The sequence below is a fragment of the Prionailurus bengalensis genome, chromosome B4 (genome assembly GCF_016509475.1).
Source record: "Prionailurus bengalensis isolate Pbe53 chromosome B4, Fcat_Pben_1.1_paternal_pri, whole genome shotgun sequence".
NCBI lineage: Eukaryota > Metazoa > Chordata > Mammalia > Carnivora > Felidae > Prionailurus > Prionailurus bengalensis.
Genome location: NC_057358.1, coordinates 63,911,121 through 63,928,389, shown reverse-complemented (window position 1 = coordinate 63,928,389; position 17,269 = coordinate 63,911,121).

The following is a 17,269-nucleotide window of genomic DNA, read 5'->3' as shown; positions in this document are numbered from 1 at the left end:
CTAATGGAACAATGGCACCAATAGACTTGCTTGACTCAAAACTTGATGCAAAACTTCCATTTGTATAAAACGCAGTATCTGCAAAGCACAATAAAATGAGGTATGCCTGAATTAAACACAATTAAAGTATACAAATATATGCATGCACATTATTGAATATTTGACTATAATTGTGAAATATTGGAAATAACCTAAATGCCCATACATGGGAGAGTGGTTGAATCAACCATTGCCACATGCACAAGATGGAGGACTATGCAACTGTACAAAAGAATGAGCAAGATCTCTATATACCAGTATTGAGAGATTTCTAAAACATGTAGTTAAGTGACAAAAAGTCCGAAAGAATTTCTATAGTCTGCTCCCCTTAAAGTGAGAAAGAAGGGTATATAAGAAAACACACACATATCTGCTCCTTGACCAAAACAAATATAAGGAGGATGAACAAGAATCTAGACAAACTGGTTATAGGGGAGGAGTAGGAAAAGGTAGAAGTAAATGAGGAGAATCAGACTATGTTAACACCGATGAAGAGGAAGTAAGAGAGCTAGGAGCATGACACTGGAGCCAGATGCCTAATCTTGGGCTCCAGCACCTACAATAGCAATGCATTGGTCTGGAACAGTACATCACACAAAGCAAATGCTCAACTAATGCTACTTATTATTAAATTTATCCCTAAATATTTTACAGTCTTTGTCAACTACTGGGACTAGACTATTTGCCCACTTTAATTTCTAGAAGTTTATTTCTGGAATTGTGAAAACATTGATTTTTGTAGCTTTTGTATATTTATCCTGAATCCAACTACCATATTAATACTTTCATTGATTCCAGTAGGTTTGTTTGTTTGTTTCTTACTAGAATCTTTGGGATCTCCAGGCATAAATGTTATAATCAGCCCAAACGGATCATTTTATCTTTTCTTTTCCAGCATATATGCCAGTTTCTTCACTTTTTAAAATCTTACTGAATTTATTAGATGATTTAAGATAATAAAAATTACAGTGATAGATAGCATCCCTATCTAGTTCTAAACTTTAATATTTCACCATTTAAAACAGGAAAAAGATAGAAATAATTTAAAGGAAAAGATCAATCAATTATATTATATTATAACTTCAAAACTCTGCTCACCAAAAAACCCCATAAAGAAAATGAAAAATCAACCTACAAACTGGAAGAAGATACTTGGCATGCACATATAATCCCAACAAAGGATCAGAAGGATTAGAATCCAGAAAATGTAAATAAGTAAAAAATACCTAACAACTAGTGAGAAAAATGGAGGAAAGGTGGAGGGGGATGTTTTGACTTTGAGGGACAATAAATCATGCAAAAGTCTAGGAAAGCCAATGAAAGATAAGGGCTATCTTATTTTAGTAAGGGGTTTGTTTATGTAACCTCATGTTGGTGCTAGCTCTTCATCTCCATTGACAAGAGTTATTTTCCTCTTCCTGGTACAGGAGAAGTGGGGACACTTTCATAATGGGAAATTTATGCCATGCTTTTAGGCAGTAAAGGGGAGAGCAGAGAACTGTTCCTATATCTGTTGGTTTTCAGTTGCCTTTAGTTCAAAATATCTCTTATGCCAAAATGACATATTTTGGGGTGGCATATCCTGAACATCTTTGTAGGCATATAGACATGTCACAAATTAACAGCCAATGAGAAAATGAAAAGAAGCACAATCTCACTAGTGATCTGAGCAAGGTAAATTAAAACCGTAATGTAACATAATTTTGTACCTACCATATTGAAAAAAAAAAAAGTAAGCGCTGCCAAGGATGTGGAGCAATAAGCAATATTATACACTGCTGATGGGAGTCTGAATTGGTGTGTTCACTTTGAAATCAATTTGGCATCATCTGGAAAAGCTGTAATGGATGTGCCCTATGACTCAACATTTCTACTTCCTGGCCATGTTCCCTGGAGATACTCTTGCATGTGGGCACAAGAAGACTATGAAAACGCTCATAGCAGGATTGCATATAATGGCAAAACATTAGAAACTGCCCATATGTCCTCAAATAGAATGAAAAAAAAGTACAATATGATAATAGAATATTCACATTATTGAAAATAAACTACAGCTACATGAGTTAAAACACTCTATACATTTCATAGACATAATGTTTGTTAAGCAAGCTGCCTGAATATATTTATATTACAGTTGATTCTACTTATACTTAAGTATATATATACTTAGTTATACTTATGTTAAGTATATATTCTACTTATATTAAGTTAAAATGTAAAAGTAAAACTATATGTTTTTAGGATACATGCATATTTGGTTAACTATGAAGAAAATCAGGAGAATGAGGAAAACCATAATCAGGATGGAAATACTTTTAGGCAAAATGCAATGGGATCCAGAAAGAGCCCATTCTGTATTTATTAAAACCGAGTATTTTTTAGAGTGGGTGGTGGGTGCATTGGTATTCATTTGTCTGTTCATTCTCCGTAACATTGGCTATTAAACCCAGCTGCACATTGGGATCAGCAATGGAACTTTTAAGACACTGATACCCAGTTCCTACCTCAGGGATTCTTATTTAAGTACTATGGGATCTGGAAAATATTATCCTAATGGAAACCTTATATTTTTCTTAAAATGTGTCACTGAAGATAATTGGTCTCATTCTTGATTTTTTTTTAAATTTTATTTTGAAGTAATTTTAGATACCACAAAGCTAAAATAGCACAGAGTTCCCATATATTTTTTACTCAGCTTCCTCTAATGTTAACTCCTTATATAACTATAGTACAATGATCAAATCCAGGAAATTAACATTGATAAAATACTGTGAACTATTCTATAGCCCTTATTCAAATATTGCTAGCTTACCCACTGATGTCCTTTCTGTGCTCCAGGATTTCATCCAGGATCCCACATTTTGTCTAGCTATCATATCTTCTTAGTCTGTTCTAATATGTGACAGTTGCCCAGCTTTTCTTCGTCTTTCACAAGTTTAATACTTCTGAGAGTGCTGAATTGGTTATTTTGTAAACTCAGTTTGGTGTGTCTGATATCTCTCATAATTAGACTGAGGTGATATATTTTTGGCAAGAATACCACAAAAGTTATGTCCTTCTTGGTGCATTACATGAGGGACTACATAATGTCAAAATCTCTCATTACTGGTGATGTTAACTCAGATCACTTGATTAAGGTGATGTCTACCAATTCATCATGTTACCAAGCCTCTCTTTTTTCACTCTCAAAAACTCATATATTATGAAGGATCCCTGACTATCACTCTAATGCACCAATAAAGAAGTGCTGGACCAAAATACGTAGCCATACAGATATGCAAGACACACACACATGCTAAATGAAAGATATATAAACCCCATTGCATTAGTCAATTATTATCACAATAAAGCTGCCTAACACTCCTCCCTAAAATTCAGAGATTTATAACAAGCTTTTGAGTCTGCATGGCCTGGAGCAACTTTGCTTTAAGCTGTAGGTTGCCTGGTCTTGGCTCTGTGCTTCTACTTGGGTTCAGGTCTGTTTTACATGTTTCCTCAGTCTCTTTGGACCAGCATGGGTGCATGTCCTTCTTATAAAGAGATCACAGGAGCACACAGGGATGGCGTTATCTCTTGGAGCAAGAACTGTCACACTGTCCCTTCAACTCACTTTATTGGTCAAAATAACTTTGAGATAATATAACCCATCTCTAGTGGGAAGAATTGCAAAGTCACACAGCAAAGAATGTAAAGGTAAAATTCAGGTACATGGAGGCATACAAAGAACTAAGAATAATGATCCCATCTACCTTACTGACTCTACGATTTTTTTTTAAGTGGCATGATGTTCAACATACAATATTAGCCTGAAGTAATTAGAGAAGATACATGTTAAATGTTTCTTCTGGATTAAATCATTACTATAGTTACTAGTAGTAAATAAGTTATGATAAAGAAGTAAATACATTGTGCTTTTTAAGAAGTAACTATTAAACATGGTATGAAAACAATTTTTCAGTAAATTGAAACATAATTAAAGATGGAACTAAGGGGCTATGACTGGATTGTAAGATTACCAAAATAACCCTCATATAATTAAATAGTGTTTGCATAATTCAGCCATCTCTTCCCTTCTCTCCATTGTACCAAGATAATTAATATCAACTTGTGGGTGTTCTTACCTTTTCTTATTTGTGCCTAAAATGGTATTGAAAAATAACTTCCTCAGCTACTTCTAACCTGTTTCAAAGAACATAATTTTGGACATAGTGTAAGTACTGATCTTTTAAAATAAAAATGTGTATAACTTAATGCATCTAATGTTATCTAAATAAAATAGGATTTTGACATACACCATAGTCATCAAAAGCAAAGAAGAAGAAAGAGGAGAAGGAGGAAGAGGACAAGGAGGAGGAAGAGGAGGAGGAGGAGGAGGAGGAGGAGGAGGAGGAGGAGGAGAAGGGGAAGAAGAAGATGGAGAAGGAGGAGGAGGAGATCTTCTTTAATGGACAGACATTTCATGTAATTTCTCTTTCCTCTTTAAACACATATTTCCATTCCTTTACCCCACAAAATTTTATTCTAATGTAACATATGTTTAAAAGTAATTTATTTATCATCCTATCATATTTTTCTGAGTAAAAGTAATTTATTCATCATCCTGTCATATTTTTCTGAGCAAAAATATGTATATAAATTGAAATTTAACTTTTTATTTTCTATGATCTTAAAGTTCTACGTGTTAAATGTTTCTTCTGGATTAAATCATTACTATAGTTACTAGTAGTAAATAAGTGATGATAAAAAAAATAAATACATTGTGCTTTTTAAGAAATAATTCTGCCGGAAGCCGAGCTATCCAACCAGCTTGATGGCAGGGCCCAGGCGGTGGACGCATCGGGACTGCAGGGCAGTCCAACGACAGTGAAGCTTCTTGTACTCCCACTTTTATGTAGTTTAGCTTTAATAAAAGTCCCTGGGGAATTGTCTGTTGGGGAATTGCCCTTGCCAGGCCCCCTGGGCAAAGAACCACTGGGGAAAGAAAATAAGGTTCCGCAAGGAAATTGTGCAGCCCTACATTAGCCCTTGCCACCCCCTATAAAGACTCCTCTACCTAAAGGAAGGATAGCCTCATACATTTGCCAGCAAAGGAGGAATAAATGGATTTGAAAGCCCCACTCCGGCGACAAAGGAGTATATCTATGGGCACAATTTACTCCAAGCCCTAGGCCCACTCGGCCCCCAGGAGGCATTCCAGATGATGACTGAACCTAGTCGGTTAAGGTACAGAATGGTTCATTAGTTCCTAGGTGCATTGTCTCTCTGGGAATGCATAAGGTGTGGGTTCCTAAGGCCCTCTTGGCCCCCTCCTGGCACCTTGGACCCAGGCGAACACTTTTGTTCCTCAAGCCACAGGTGGTTCAGGGAAACAACTAAGAGCTCATGTCCCTGTAACTGTTCCACTTGAGGTGTTGAGAGATAGATGAACTTTCATGAAAACAGCAAAGCAAATGCTCTATAGATTGTAGATAAACATAGATACATAATGAAAATAATGTAAGAAAGTAATCAATAAGCAAAGGGCAGGAGGGAACGTTATGAGAAAATAACCATGTTATTCCTTAAAGGGTGGTTACACATAGGAACATTTTTAGAATTAGGTAATGCTTGGGGCGCCTGGGTGGCGCAGTCGGTTGGGCGTCTGACTTCGGCCAGGTCACGATCTCGTGGTCCGTGAGTTCGAGCCCCGCATCAGGCTCTGGGCTGATGGCTCAGAGCCTGGAGCTTGTTTCCGATTCTGTGTCTCCCTCTCTCTCTGCCCCTCCCCGTTCATGCTCTGTCTCTCTCTGTCCCAAAAATAAATAAACGTTGAAAAAAAAATTTATAAAAAAAAAAAAAAAAGAATTAGGTAATGCTAGAAAACGTAGATGACGTATGCTTGCTAACAAATATAATGCCACGTTTGCCACAATAAAGCGGCCAGTTCAACACACTGCTGTTGTCTGTGTCCATTTTTATTTTTGTTTTATTTTTTTTTAACTTTTTCGCCGATGCCGTTTATCCTTTGGGAACCCCTGGACCTGCTGGAGCTGGACTCAGGCATAATTCTTAAACATTGTATGAAAAAAATTGTCAGTAAATTGAAACTTGTTCTAGGCCCAGGAACACCTGGGGAAACTGACCCTGAATTTACCTTCTTGCAACATTAATTCTGGGAATGTTAAGATAAATATGGAATGGGGTACAGACTGCTTTTTCCACATGAAATGCATCTGGTTGTCCAGATTATTTGTTGTATAACCTATCATCGATAAGATTCAACTGCCCTGAAGAATGTTAGTAAATTATACACACCTTGAGGGACAATATGACAAATAGGGTATAAAAAGTCAAGGAGCAGACAGTCGAATACCTTCCCCAGACCAAAGTTGTCCACCCCGCTTTACCTTCATCCCAAACAATTTAGTATGACCCATGAAATTGGAGGTCTTGGAACCTGGCTGTGTCTGGGATATTGCAAAACTTTTTGCTAAAAGTGATGCTTGCTTGCCCGTTGAAGTATCTGTCCTATTTCCTTTGAGTAAGATAAATAAACTGGCATTAGAAACACATTATGTTTTGTTAATCTTTCCATTAGTCCATATTTGTATCTGAAGTGACAAGTGATGTGAGGATCCCTAACTCCACATGGCAAAACTTTTATATAGTAAGAAATTAGACAGGGGATGAAGAATTTTGGTTATGTCAAATAACAAAGGAAACAATCAATAAAATGTAGCAGAATGGGAGAAATATTTGAAAACCATATATCTGCTATAGGGTAAATATCCAAAATTTAAGGAAGTTTCTGCAGCTCAATAGTAAAAATAACCCAATTTTTAAAAATAGGCAAAGGAATTGAATAGACATTTCTCCAAAGAAGACAAATAGCTAACAAATATATGAAAAGGTGCACACATCATTAATCATCAGAAAATGCAAATTAAAGCCACAATGAGATATCATCTCACAACTCTTAGGATGGCTTTATTAAAAAAAAAAAAGTAACGTTGGAGAGGATATACAAAAGTTGGAATCCTAGTGCACTACTGGTGGGAATATAAATTGGTACAGTCATTATGGGAAACAGTAGGGAGGTCTTCAAATCACTAAAAATAGAGCTACCACATGGTCTAACAATCAGACTCCTGGGTATACATCCAAAGGAATTGAAATCAGGATCTCAAAAGAAATATCTGCACTGCCATATTCATTGCAGCATTATTCACAATATCAAAGACATGGAAGCAAACTAAATGCCCATCAATTGATGAATGGATAAAGAAAATGTGCATGCAATTGCATGCAATATACATGCAATGGAAGATTATTCAGCTTTACAAATGAAGGAAATCCTGCCATTTGTGACAACACAGATGAACCTGGAAGACATTATGCTAAATGAAATAAGCCAGACACAGAAAGACAAATACTGTACGATTTACTTACACGAGGAATCTAAAATAGACAAGCTCATGGAAGCAGAGCGGAATGGTGGTTGCCAGGGGTAGGGATAAGGGGAACAGGGAAGTATTAGTTAAAGGGTAATAAAAAGAAAAAAGAGATTTTTGATGCCTGAAAATTGATGACCCATCATGTTGTTTGATATGGGTACCATTTTATAATTCTGTCCAAGAATTGATATGATCAGTGGATGTAAAAACATTGACTCCAGTCACTAAGAACTGATGAAATGCCACCCGCTAGTGTTGACAAAGAGCAACAGGTGGGGGGGAGCGGGGGGGGGGGGGAGGCTAAAAATACCATCCCATAGTTGCTGCTTACAGCATTGTTGGATATGAAACCACTGACAGAGAGAAGGAAAAAGGAGAGCCAAGAACCCAAAAACCACTATTTGAAACAAAGGCTGATTCTTACAGCTTCCTTAAAGCCCTGTTGGGGGCATAAAAGGACACCACAATTATTTGTTTTGCCACCCCACTGAGATCCCTAATTAATCAAACTAACCAAGGTCTTTTTTTTTTTTTTTTTAGTGTTTATTTTTGAGACAGAGAAAGAGCATGAACGAGGGAGGGTCAGAAAGAGGGAGACACAGAATCCGAAGCAGGCTCCAGGCTCTGAGCTGTCAGCACGGAGCCCGACATGGGGCTCGAACTCATGGAGTGTGAGATCATGACCTGAGCCGAAGTCAGACACTTAACCGACTGAGCCACCCAGGCGCCCCTCAAATTAGCCAAGGTCTTAATGGAGCTGTGCAATTCACTAGAGAAGCCCAGCATTGCACTATGAAGAAATTGGGCTATTTTGTCCAGGAAAAAAACCAAAAAACCAAAAACCAGCAACTGTTATCTTGGATCCTTAGATAAAATTGTCAGGATGCCAACAATTTAATTGAGGATATTACAGAATGGAGTAGTTTGCATGGAATAAGCTTTTATAATATGAAAACAAATTGAATCCAGAAAGTCTTTCTATCAGTGCTGAACCTAATACTCACCAATAGCTGACTGAAGTAAAATTTTAATGGGAATGTAGTAGTGAGATGGATGTTCTTTTGTTTGTTTGTTTTTCAGTTCGTGTATCCATGGATGATTATGACTTAGTAAGAAAATGACTTAGGGTTCAGCATCAATTCTGTGTGAGCCTTCGGCAATGTTGAACTTTACTTGAGTCTTGTCCTAGAAAACAGCTATAGTTTAAAAAGCCCCCCATTATTTTGGGTTTCAAGAAGTGGCATACTTCCAAAAGCCAACCTGTCCTATATGACTTAGATAAGACTCATTGATGAGCCTGTCTACCTATGACAAAGCCAGGCATTTGTCCAAATTCCCATTCTCTGCCTCATAAATGATTAACTGAACTGTTTGCACTGACCAATCTAAACAAAATGCCACTAATCTGACTTGACCAAACTTTCATTAGGCTTCTCTCCTTCTCCCAGGCCCCTGAACTTTGGCCTACCCTTCTGCTTAAATGAGCACTGCAGTGTGGAACAACTTCTCTAATGGCCCTCACAGAAGTGCCTGGCCACAAAGAAAAACTGTCCACCATGCCAACTGCTCAGAGTGCCCTCTGCCAATCCCATTCCCCAGCACCCTGTTCCTTCTGACTCTGTTTACTACAATGACCTGTTCTCTTTTTTTGCAATATCTTCCTTCCCTTATCCCAACAGTCTTTTTTGGGGGGAAAAAAATCTCCCTTCCTAAGTCTGGATTTGTTTTCATTTGACACCTTATAGCATAAAAAATTAAATGGGAATGGAAGGGGTTTTATTATAGTGATGTTCAATTGTATGAACTTTTTCTCAGATATATGTCCCAAATTACATAGTTATCAATCATCAAATGCTCATTTTTAATGTAATTTTGGCTATCATCTTCTTTAGATCTTCCTTCAATTATGCTGAAAGCAAAGAACTGAGAAACATTTGACTTGCAAAGGATGTGTTACTATATCATTTGAGTCACTCACTTCCTCAGTAGCTGACACTGTGTTTCAAAGTATATCCATCCTGGGGTCCTGGAGTCTTCCTCTCCTTCAAGCATAGCAAGTTCATATAAGACAGTGGACACAAAAGGGGAGCTGGAAAGGAAGGACCTGTATAAAACTTGAAAACCAGCATGATGTCTTGACTATACAGCTGAATTCTTAGATCTGGTTTAAGAAAAAGTATATAGAAAAGTTGAAGATCTGGAAACTTATTTTCTTAAAACTAATTGCCCCCATTCTCTATCTTCACCAAAGCAGCCATTTTGCTATTGCCACCTGCTTGTATTGATGGAGTCTCTTGCTTCAGATTAAACAATAACATGAATCAAGAAAAGGTGGCCAGACTTAAAGGTCAGATCTGGAATGGATACAGAGCTACACCTTACACTGCAGAAAGGTGATGTATAGAATAATAACAGCTGAAAACAAAAAAGCCTCTGAAGTTTCTTTTAAAAAAAAATAGCAGTAAATAATATTACTGGGGTGGAGAGATAAACCTAATTAAAGATGAAGGGGGAATACCATGACCCAGCCTTTCCTCTCTAAAATCTTTATATACTTACTTATCGTGCAAGGCCAAAGCAGTTTCGGAAATGCTCCCTAAAACATGAAGGCAGCTGGGCACTGACAATGTTACATATCCTAGGATGTTAGCCAAACAGTCTTTCCCAGAGCGAGTGTTGAATAGGAAAAGATAAAAACTAGAAGATATTTCTGATGAAGATAGCAGAAACAAATGAAAACTACCCAAATGAGAACAAGGTAAGGCTTGTTTTCTCAGCTTGCTATAGCAAGAGAATCACCATCACTTGTGCTTGGCTTCAGTCAGGCAGAAGAGTAGGAAAGTTTCATAGCAGAGGAAAAGGGAAGGCTTTGGGTGGGGCTTAATTGAATTGGGTGGGGCTTTGTTGGTGTGGGGAAGCAGTAGGTGGACTGGGGAGAAGTGGAATATCCTATGTGATTGGTTACGTGATTTGGCTTTCTCTATTTGGCCCTACGTTGGAATCGGGGAGGGAACTGGGAGGGGCAAAAATTAGAAAAGCTATCAGGTATTAATCAAGTCCTAGACATTTGGAGCTGATTATTACAGGGATTATTGTGTAACTGTTTGGCCTCCTGGACTGTTTGCTAGAGATGGTGGTCTGACTTCCTACAAGTCTGACTTATAGAGAGTGGGTTGACTTGTTGTGTTGGTTACTGTACATAATGGGTTAATTTCCTATGCTAGTTGCTGCAGATTGTGGGTCAGAGTTCTGTTTTTATGTACAGTCTGGCTATTGTCTGTTTGTATATTCAGCCTCTCAGTCTAAATACCCTAGAAATTTTTGATGTGACATCAAAGGATGACAGTAAAGTCTCATTGGTATTGGCACTCACATGGAGTATATTTAACAATCCAACTCTATAGTTCCAAAGTTGTAGAGAGGCAGAGAACATCATCCACTAATACTTATGTAATAGGAGTATTTTTGTATACTAATAATGCTGTTGATTCATCATTTTTCTTCCAATTAATTTGCATTTTGCATTTCTTCCCAGGATCTTCATTTATTTGTTGAAATACAAACTGTAGATGTGGTTTGCAGCATTATTTCATGTTTCTTTTTTCTTTTCTCTCTTTTCTCCATTCCCACATGGCCACCCTTGTTATTAGTGTTTTAATTTTGATTTGGGGACTGAGCATATTTTTGGTTAGTGTGAGTTTGTGCAAGTGGGTATGTATGTGTATGCAGTGAGGAACAAATTAGAAAATATTTCCATCAATTGTCCTCCTTCCCCAGCAGGAACACATGTTCACATTTGTTATGTTTTTGCTGAACGATGCAGACAATTGCTGAAAAGTAAGTGCCTTATGTTTCAAATATGAAGACATTCAAGATTTGGTTTTAGTTTGCTCTGTTAACTTTTGTATTTGAGAAAATATTTTTCTTTAAGGTATCTTGCTGTCAGCTTTGTGCTCATACATGAATAGAATATCTTTGGTCCAATTGCCTTTGATTTAGTTATCCAGACAAAGAATTTCTCTCATTATTTTTCTTTATACTTTTCAACCTGTACATTGTCCTCTTCTTTTTGTTCTCAAAAAGCTTGGTCACCCTTTGGTAATTAATATGCTTTCCCAAGCAGGGAAGGGGTCTACAAACTTTTTTTTAATATATAAAGAGCTAGATAGGGGGCGCCTGGGTGGCTCAGTCAGTTAAACATCCAACTCACGATTTTGGCTCAGGTCATGTTCTCACGATTCAGTAAGTTCGAGCCCTGCATCGGACTGTGTGCTGACAGCGTGCAGTCTGCTTGGGATTCTCTCTCTCCCTCCCTCTTTGCCCCTACCCTGCTTGCACTCTCTTTCTCTCTCTCAAAATAAATAAACATAAATAAATACATAAATAAATAGCTAGATAGTAAATACTTAGGCATGGGAGAACATATAGTCTCTGTTGCAACTACTCAGCTCTGTCCTTGTAGCATGAAAGCAGCCATAGACAATATGAATTAGTGTGACATTGTCCCAATAAAACTATTTATGGACACTGAAATTTGATTTTCTTTTAATTTTCGTGTGTCACAAGGTATTATTCTTTTAATTTTTTCCAACTATTTAAAAAATGTAAAAACCTTTATCAGCTTATGAGTTGTACAAAAATAGGAAATGGGCCAAATTTAGTTCACAGGCTGTAGTTTGCCAATCACTGCTCTAGACTAAGAAACAAATAGGGTGCAATGAATGCTTAGGCTTCTGTCTGTAACAATTGTTCACTTTTCCTTAGTAATAATTGAGACCACCTGCATCAACATAGTTTAAGTACTGGGACAGAGAACTAAAATATTTGCCTCAGGAAATCTTATCCAGAAAGATGGGATGATAAATCAATAACTTTACTATGCATTTGGGCAAATTTTTGCAAATCTAATTTTATCTAGGTAAGCAATTTGTTCATGTAGGCAAATGGCTTTTCTATTAGGACAATAGATCAACCATCTGGACCAAAAACCTACTTATCAAGTAATAGTTTACTTATCATGACTCACTTCAAGATCTTCATCTCACTATATCCACCAGTCCTCAACTTTTGTATCACAAACTTTGTCCAATCCCAATACTGAGAGACCCATCTAAGCCACTTGAACTCAAGGCTCTAAAACCCTACAAATAGCTTCCTCTGACTTCACTCTTCTGAAGCATTACTAAGACTCTCTCAAAGTGGTTTTCTTCCTTACTGCGATTGGCCTAACAAAGTTTTGCCTGACGAACAGGGTTTTTTCAGTAGTGTGTTAGAAGATTTGACAACTGATCTGAGGAACAACAGCTCTATCCTCAATTTCTAGTTCTGTATTTCCTTTTTTTTTTTTTTTTTTTTTTTTTTTTTTGGATTTCAAGATAGGCTAGCTTACATGCATTTATTAAACAATGATATGTCGGGGTGCCTGGGTGGTTCAGTCAGTTTAGTCTCCAACTTCAGCTCAGGTCACCATCTTGCAGTTCATGAGTTTGAGCCCCACATCGGGCTCACTACTGTCGCCTTTCAGCCCAGAGCCTGCTTCAGATCCTCTGTCCCCCTCTCTCTGTCCCTCTGTTTGCACTTTCCCCAAAATAAATAACTTAAAAAATAATAATAATAATGATATGTCAACCTTATCCTATGTGCAGACTGTTCTTACTAACATATACAGAGCTGTCTCTTTTTCAGCAAGTTTGAAATTGTGAATGCCCTTTTTTTTAAGGCAGATTTATTGGAGACAATTTACATACCATACAATTCACCTATTTATAAAATTCAGTGGCTTTTGAAATACTAAATTATTAATTTTTAAAAGTTTTAGTTTATATATGTAACATAAAATTTGCTATTTTAATCATTTTTAAGTATCATGGCATCAATCACATTCAAAATGTTCTTTGGTTACCACTATCTATTTCCATAACTTTTTCATCACTTCAAACAGAAACTACAACGATTGAGTAGTAACTCCTCATCCCCATCCCTCCAGCCTCTGGTAACTTCTGCTCTACTTTTTGTCCCTATGAATTTGCCCATTCTAGATATTTCATGTAACTAGAATCCTATAATATGTATCTTTTTGTAGTTGGCTTATTTTATTTATCATAATGTTTTCAAGGTTCATCCATGTTGTAGCATGCATCAAAACACTATTCTCTTTTTATGGCTAAAAAATATTTAATTGCATGTATATGCCATATTTTGCTTGTCCATTTATCTGTTGATGGACATTTGGATTATTTCCACCTTTTGACTAATGTGAATAATGCTGTGGTGAAAACCAGCTTACAAGTATCTGGTTAAGTCCCTGCTTTCAGTTCCTTTGGGACTAGGCTTATTAGTGGAATTGCTGAGTCATACGGCAATTCTATGTTTAACTTTTACAGGAATTGCCAGACTGGTTTTGTATTGCCTACACTATTTTACATGCCCATCAGTAATATATAGTAATTTCTCCACAGTCTCACCAACACTTAATTTCAGGGTGTTTTTCTTTTTTTTAAATCATAGCCAACCTAGTAAGTGTGAAGTAGAGAGTGTCATTTTGAACCCAAAAATAAAGTTTTAACTCATCTGTAGCACTAACTGGTGCAGTTAATGAAAATGATTTTATTCTACCTTCACACTGGATTCTTCACTCAGCTAGGTACAGAATTTTATGTTGGAAATGAAATTCCCTCAGATTTTTGAAGACATCACCAAGATACTTCAAAAATATCCTTTTCACACTTGTACCCTCACTACTATCATCTTGGGTTCAAGAAAAGGAAGTGGAAAGACATGGATAAAAAGAAACCATTCAACAATATGAAAACTACCCTATCTCTATCCTGAATTATTTTAGCACATGTGCTTGACAGGATATATTTAAAATTTAAATAAATAAATATCTATTCACATGGTACAAAATGCAAAAATTACATTGATATCTATACACAAGAAATTGCATATGTATTCTTTCTTTACTCCCTTTTTAATAAAAATGGTAATATTCAATACAAATTCCTAATATCTAATATAATAGGCTATCTTTTAAACAAAATTTATTCAGTTTATTTATTTTGAGAGAGAGAGAAAGGTGGGAAGGAGCAGAGAGAGAGGGAGAGAGAGAGAATCCCAAGCAGGCTCCGCACTGTCAGCACAGAGCCTGACGTGGGGCCTGAAATCACAAACTGCAAGATCATGACTTGAGCTAAAAGGAAGAGCTGGATGCTCAGCCAACTAAGCTACCCAGGCACCCGTTTAATAGGCTATATTTAAAATAATTTGGCTTGGGGGCGCCTGGGTGGGTCAGTCAGTTGAGCATCCAACTTCAGCTCAGGTCATGATCTCACAGTTTGGAGTTTGAGCCCTGCATCAGGCTCTGTGCTGACAGCTCTGAGCCTGGAGCCTGCTTCGGATTCTGTGTCTCCCTCTCTCTGCCCCTCCTCTGCTTTCACTCTGCCTCTAAATAAATAAATAAATACTTACATAAATAAAATAAGTAAAATAAATTTGGCTTGGAGTTTTCCTACCTCCTCTTTTAGCTCAAGATTATTGTCCCATACACCATTTATCATTGTGCTTTTTGCCAAAATATTGTGATCAAACACTTTAAGTTTGTTGCGCACAGTGTTTTGATGATGAGGAAATTAGTAGCACTTAATTTAGGAGTCTTTGCAATTGAAATAGTTGGGAAAGGATGGTTTTTTTTTTTTTTTAAGGCAAGTACAGTGGAATGTTCAAAAGCAGAACTTTGAAGGGGGCAATTTAAGAGATGTTAAAAGACTATTTTCCATAACCTGCAGCATTCCTACATGTTTAGCCCATGTGCTCCAGAACTATCTGTCTAGGAATGCTTGTACAGCCAGGCAACCCTGAAAAGAGAGAGACAGGGACTTACCCTGGAGCAAATGTATTTGCATTCCTAGATAAGTAAAGATCAAAATAGTGACTCCCTCTGTGAAATTTACAGATACCTTTCCCCTGGAACATTAACTTACATTCCAGGATAATAAAATAATGTCTTTCTCTAGAAGGTAGGATGGGTGGATTTGCCAGCAGCACTGTGTAATATCAGAGTCTCCGAAGTTGGACGTCATCTTCTTTATTGTAACCAAAAGGCGTGTATAGGTACCATCTGGCCCTCTCCGTGTCACCCCACAAGGACCAGGGTTCAGGGAACTGAGCTATGATGTCACTTCGGCTGCTGCCTTTGCTGTGAATACACAGTTTTTGTCTTTGACACAGAGGTTTCCTGTTTTCTGCCACTGTCTATATAAAAACCTATGGCAGGATCATTTATTAGCTTGCAAACAGCTTAAAATCTCATACCTTTCGTACTTTCTGACTTAGCAAGAAGAGGTTAGGAAAAGAAGAATCAGAAAAAAGTGAATATATGAGTGTCATTTAAATAAATGGGGTGTCGGTCATCAGTCCCCTCCTAGAGTGACAAGGTGACTTTCTTGATTTAAAAATAAGATTCATAGATATTGGTGCTGCTCACTAATATATGATTTTCCTCTTCTTTCTGACACATAGGATTAAATTGGAGTTGGGTTAGACCAAGTTAATATTCTGTCCAATGAGTTATGAACAAAAGTGACACATGTCTATTTTCTGCAGATGTGTAAAGTCCAATCCTAAAATTTATATGGAATTGCAAGGGGCTGTGAAGACGTAACACAGTATTCAAAAAGAACAAAGTTGGGGGACTCATGTTTCCCCATTTAAAAACTTACTACACAGAGATACAGTAATCAAAAGGGTGTGATACTGTCATAGAGATAGACATATTTACCAATGGAATAGAATTGAGAATCCAGAAATAACCCATATATTTATGGCCAATCGATTTTCCACAAGGGTGCCAAGGCCATTCAATGGGGAAAAATGATCTCTTCAACAAATGGTTCTGGGACAGCTAGATATCCATTTGCAAAACAATGAAGCTATAACCCCTACTACATGCCATATTTAAAACTTAACTTAAATTGGATCAATGACCTAAATATAAGAGCTAAATCTATAAAACTTAGAAGAAAACAGGGATAAATCTTCATGAACTCAAATTTGTCAGTGGATTCTTAGATCTGACACAAAAAGCCCAAATAACAAAAGAAAAATCAGATAAATTGTATTTCATTAAAACTAAAAAAAAACAAAACAAAAACAAAACTTCTGTGCAGCAAAGGACATTATTCAAGAAAGTGAAAAGACAACCCAGAGAATGGGAGAAAATACTTGCAAATCATAAGGGTCTTATTCCCAGAATATATAAATAACTCTTACAACTCAACTACAAGAAGACAAACAATACAATTTAAACATGGGCAAAGGAATTGAATAGACATTTCTCCTCCAAAGATATACCAAATGGCCAGCGGCAAGCACAGTGAAAGATGCTCAACATCAGTAATCATTAGGGAAATGCAAATCAAAACCACAAAGAGATATCATACCATATCCATTAGGATAGCTATGATTTAAAAAGAAAGAAAGAAAAAAGAAAAATAACAAGTGTTGGTGAGGATGTGAAGAAACTGCAACCCTTATATATGGGTAGGAATATAAAATAGTTCAGCCATGTGGAAAACAGTTGGCAGTATCTGAAATAGTTGAACAGAGGATTATCATCTGATCCAGAAAGTCTACTCCTATATATATACTCAACAGAACTGAAGACAGAGATTCAATTACTTAGACACTAATGTTCATAGCAGCACTACTTACAATAGCCAAAATATCCAATCCAAATATCCATGAATGGATTTTAAAAAATGTGGTATACACATACAATGGGATATTACTCAGCCACAAAA